The sequence below is a fragment of the Schistocerca nitens genome, chromosome 4 (genome assembly GCF_023898315.1).
Source record: "Schistocerca nitens isolate TAMUIC-IGC-003100 chromosome 4, iqSchNite1.1, whole genome shotgun sequence".
NCBI classification, from domain to species: Eukaryota; Metazoa; Arthropoda; class Insecta; order Orthoptera; family Acrididae; genus Schistocerca; species Schistocerca nitens.
This window is the reverse complement of record NC_064617.1, coordinates 415,592,004-415,598,003: the sequence shown is the minus strand read 5'-3', so window position 1 is coordinate 415,598,003 and position 6,000 is coordinate 415,592,004.

Sequence of the window (6,000 nt, the reverse complement as noted above, 5' to 3'; positions counted from 1 at the left end):
AGATAGGACGTTCATATCTACGAGGCATGTATATTAGCGTGTTCTGCTGAAATGATTAGCACGTGAACCGTGTCGGCCCGCGGTTTCAAGGTCCTCAAAATCAACATCGCGGTGCAACACTACCTACCGCTAAAATGTAGCACAAGTGATGCTACATGTCGGAAATTGCTGCTCGTGTCGCACGAAGCGTTTTGGCTTTGCAACAACTGTGTGCATAATTGCTCACGGAAGGACGTAGAACATCCACACCACCACCCGAGAAGATACACACCACATCCCAATGGCACTGCAGGAAAGTTCTGCGTCCTCCTCGCCTCTGGCGCAACAGTGGAACAGTGTACCACATCGTACACGATCACACTTCGCCGATACTTACGGCTTGGGTTACGTGCACGTCGTCCACTTCTCCGGCTACCTTCGACGAATGTGCAGAAACATGCTAGACGGTAATGGTGTATGGAACTGTGTCAGTGGGGACAGGATTGGCATCATTGTTTACGGACAAATCCAGGATCTGTTTGCATGAAAATGATGGCCGCAAATAGGGGGAGAAGCATCACAGTGACTACATTTGCACAAGACATAAAGGGACAATTAAAGGTCTTATGGAATGGGGTGCCATTGGGTACCACCACAAAACACAGTCAGTGCGTGTCCAAGGTTCTGTGACCAGTGTAGCCTATATGAGAGACATTCTGCGACCCATAGCCATCAATTTTCTGAACAGTACCCCAGATGCCATTTTTCAGCAGGACAATGCACGACCACATGCTGCTGCACGAACACATGCTTTCTTGGTGTCACAAAATCTCAGCCTTTTGCCATGGCCAGCGAGATCACGTGAAGAGTCGCCAATCCAAAAAGTGTAGGATATGGTGAAATGACTGGTGCAGTGCTGTGACCAGTGCCAACCACCACAGATGAACTTTGGAATCAGGTGAATGCAGCATGGATGACTATACCACAGGACGGCATTCGCGCCTTACACGCGTCGATACCATCACGCATGGAACAAGTTATTGGTGCCCATGGCGCACCCTGCGCCTACTAGTCAACAGGACACGTGCTGAACCGAGGTGACTGAAATGCTAATCATTTCTGCGAAGCATGCCAATGTACATGTACTACGAATATGTATGTCCTACCTCCAGTCGTTAAAGACTTTTTTATTTGTTTAACATGAGTGTATATAGCCGTATCTTTTAAATGCAGTGACTTAGAAGCTTAAATTTCTTACGCAGCCACGGGACCGTGTATCATAATATTCCACTTAAATTTCAGCTTGTTACCTCTACCCGAGCCTGATAAATAGGGGTTCAAATGGTTCAAATGGCTCTGAGCACTATGGGACTTAACTTCTGAGGTCATCAGTCCCCTAGAACTCAGAACTACTTAAACCTAAGTAACCTAAGGACATCACACACATCCATGCCCGAGGCTGGATTCGAACCGGCGACCGCAGCGGTCGCGCAGTTCCAGACTGCAGCGCCTAGAACCGCTCGGCCACTTCGGCCGGCTAAGTAGAGGTCTTAACAGACAGACAGACGGACAAGTAGACACAGACAGACAGACAACAAATGCTAAACCAGCCTTTTTTATCTGATATAATTACAAGTAATGAATTTAGAGATTTTTTTCCTTACATCTGATGTGTGATCTAGTTTCTTGTCAAATTTCATTATTCTACGTCATGGAGAAGCACACTATAGCTTTTGTTTTGTCCGTTAGTGCGTTCGAGAACATTGAAATAAGCTACATGAATGATCGTTTCTTTTGACTGAAATGACTTACAGACTTAAAATTTTTCGCGCCGTCAAGGAACCGTAGATCTTAATACGTGACATATATTTTGAAGTGACGCCTGTGTCCATTTCTGAACTGGAATTGAAATGAAATGATCGTAAGTCATTGTTGGCAGGGTTATCCCATTCGGATTCGGTCGCCGAGTGCAAGTCTTATTACATTTCGGCGTCACATTGGGCAACTTGCGGCCGATGATGGGGATGAATTGATGATGAGGACAGCGCAGCACCCAGTCCACGAGCGGAGAAAATCTCCGACCGGGCCTGGAGGCGAAGCCGGGCCTGGAGGCGAAGCCGGGCCTATTGCATGGGAGGCAAGTACGTTATCTCCCAGTTAAGCAGGCGAACATTCCTGCATTAAAGGGGTCATAAGGCCAGGCAGACAACTGGACGCAGCTGAAGAACGACAGGACAGTGCAGCGCAGTGAAGTAAATACTTTGCGTCGCAGTTGGGTGTCAGTTTCCACTGTTGCGTCCACCCCGCGTGTTCACATGATCTGTATGTAGCCCGTCAGTTTAGTGGCGCTCACAGATTAAACAATGTCCAGGGCACTGCGTGGCGCTGGTGGAAGCCCTGTGCCTCAATTTGTGCTGTTGCACTGACACCCGCCAGCGGCAAATAAACTTCGCTGCAGTGTCATGCCATGCCCTTCGTTCACTGTGTCTCAATTTGCGCCTGGCATGCCGAAGGTTTTCCTGACATATGGGTGAAAATACAACAGCGGATACTACGACATAGGGCAGGGCAGGGCAGCACAGTGGCAGCTACAGCCTGCGCCGCTTAGTGTGCATTTGCAAGGGTGGTCGCGACAATGGAAACTGCCTCCTAATATGCACACACATTATGTCGCAAAGTATTTCCCTTCCTGTGCTGCCTTGCCGTGGCCCGCGCTTCTTTGGCTGCTTCCCATTATGAGCCTGGCTTTACAGTCGGATCCCATAGTGCTCAGAACCATTTTTACAGTCGGACATGCAGGCAGATAGACAGACAGATAAAGAGACGGAGTATAAAGTGATCCTATAACAATTCCGTTTTCTGACAGAATTGCGGAACCGTACAAAAGACCTTAACTGCCCATTATTAAAGCATGAAACGTAGTCGCACTTACGAACATGGACAACCCTCAGCTGAATAATGGAATGATGACAACGAAAATTTGTGATGTACTTGAACCCGGATTTCCCACTTACCGCGAACTGCTGTTTTACGATCAGACTATCCGAGCACGACTCATGGCCACTCCCTAACTTCCAAACATTAAATGTGTTCGCAATTGCGAATATGAGTAGCACCAGCTGTCGAATGGAATAACCACAATGAAAATTGTTGCCAGATCGGTACTGGAACCCAGATTTCCTGCTGATCGCGAGAGGTCGCCTTACCATTTGGCTACCTGAGCACTACTCACGGCCAGTCCCAAACTTCCGGTCGTCGTCAACCATGTGTAGCAAGGCAACCACTCGCAATAACCTGGAAATGTGGGTTCCAGTCACTTTCCGGCACAAATTGTCATTGTCGTCATTGCATTATGCACGTCAATCCGTGAATGCAAACACATGTAATGTATTTCATAACGGTTGTAGTCACAGCAGTGCCTGTCCTTTCCGTCGTACTTCTGAACAAGACAGGCACTGCAATATCTTATTTAAGCTGTCGGTGACTGAGAAGGAATTCAATAAGAAGCAACAAGAAAATGTTCATTATTTACTCAATTACATAAAATATGTAAGAGGCAGCAAACCAAGTTTGAATATAACCAAATGTCACTTCTCCTGCATAGCTCCTTCTATTCCATTGTTTAAATATGGGTAGCCTGCAAAGATAAATAAAATATTAAAAATATAAAAAGCCTACTTACAATGTGAAGTTAAAAGAGAAGAACAAAAAATTCTTTAAAACACTATTAACGTATTCATGCCCTGTAAATAGGCTCGTTACACATTATTTGCATAGAAGTATCGTTCACGTTTGCAGTAATAACTGGCAGCATTCAATCGCATTTCTGTATTGCACACAGCTCAACAACGCGTTTCAAGACACACTGCTCTCACCAAAAGTTTGTAAAACTCAGCTCATGAAGTTAAAACCCTCAGAATCCTACCAACAGTAATACAAGGTGTACGGAAATTCCCGTTACAAACTTCTAGGTCTTGTTGAGAGGAGTGGATACAGAATATCTGAATACGAACCCCTGTCCGGAAATTTACCGTTTCCGTTCTACGACGGTTTCAGTTCAGATGTATAACGCGTACACGTTTGCTGATAGAAAGAGAAAAGTCTGAGAGATGCTTGACCTGATATGCAATACGGTAAACTGGATGACGTGTGCTCCTACGAACTACTTCTAGTGAAGTCCTATGCAAAGTTCAATTTACGAGACCCCAGTAGAGACAGAGGAAGATCTGATGGCACGAGTTCTGGACGCTGCACTAGAAACTGAAAAGACACGAGATAGGCTGGACAGTGTGTACCAGAACATGCTTCGTAGGTAAAGCGTCTGTGACAACGTTGGTGTTCGCCACATCGAGCCACTGTTGTAACATATCGGTAATACTACACAAGTACGTTATGCTGGGTTCCTTTCTTTATTGGAGTAGTGTAAACACGTTTAAGTGTTAATAGCAACTAACGTTCTTAAGTGATAAATAGCTGTCTCGTTATGTTTCTGTTCGAACTGTTGCCTAGTAACTGCACTGTGTCACTCTAAATTCCATTCCCCATGTAGAAGAGGATGAGGTAACATCTGAATTTAAACCGTCGTAGAAGGTACGTTTCCTTACACGGATTCCTATTCAGAATATTGTGTACTCACTACCCAATTAAAGAAATTTGAAACACTAATATCCGAACACACTTCGTTTCCGGCGTTCATAAGATAAAATAGTACAAAGAAATTGGACCATGAGTGTTTGTCTTACATTAAAATCGTAGACATTTGTCAGTGGCCGTTCCATCTCAAACCACACGCTACACCAGGCGTCGTTCTATTGCTGTGGTGTAGATTCCAACAACATCAAGTTGGCGTCCCTGCGATGGTGCGGAGGTTGTTGTGCACTGACATGTTGACAGCACTACTGTGTAATTGCAGGTACTGACCTACCCATAATCCTGTTCTGTTGGTCGCCTAATATTTGTCATTTCTTAAGCCTATTATCATCAGCCTTTAGCTATTCCACCAAACAGGTATTACAAATTTATAATCATGTATCTGTCCCAAAATAATTCTTCAAAGCCCGTTAGAAATCTTATGTCGTTGTCTTTCCCTTATCCGTTCAGTATATTACATGTTTCTCTTGAAAAAAATGGTGGAAATGGCTCTGACCACTATGGGACTTCACATCTGAGGTCAACAGGCCCCTATAACTTAGAACTACTTAAACCTAACTAACCTAAGGACATCACACACATCCATGCCAGAGGCAGGATTCGAACCTGCGACCGTAGCAGTCGCGCGGTTCCGGACTACGCGCCTAGAACCACTAGACCACCGCGGCCGGCTCTAATTACAGGACAGCGTATTCATATTCTCGAACGTTGTTTAACGTCTTCTGTGGGTAAACGACAGTTTCTATAAGTTATTGACTCTTAGAGAGGATAACCAAAGTCTGAATTGTGTGACGAAATCCTTCAGAAAGATAAGAAATCACCGACATGTACAATTAAAGTTATTACTCGAAAATGTAATCTTCTTGTTTAATCTTGTGACGTCTGTTTTTATACAAAGATTAAAATGCTTTCTAGGCGCTACAGTCTGGAACCGCGCGACCGCTACGGTCGCAGGTTCGAATCCTGCCTCGGGCATGTATGTGTGTGATGTCCTTAGGTTAGTTAGGATTAAGTAGTTCTAAGTTCTAGGGGACTGATGACCTTAGAAGTTAAGTCCCGTAGTGCTCACAGCCATTTGAACCATTAAAATGTTAATAAAGCGTATACAAAATAGGCTAATTTCATTCAAAATAATTGAGAGACCAATTCTCGTGGAGACCGTATAAAAAACAATTAACCGTGTATCTTGAACTGTCATCGTTAACTTTTAATGAAATGATCCGGCATCCTGGTCCCACTATGCCTCCAGTATTGTGTAGGTGGAATGGAATTTTCCAGGCACCTTTGTGCAGATACTGGATCTCCCAGTCGTAGTGCCATTCGCTTCTGGCCATGTCTGTTGTTGGACAAATTGGATCGCCAGCTGGAATA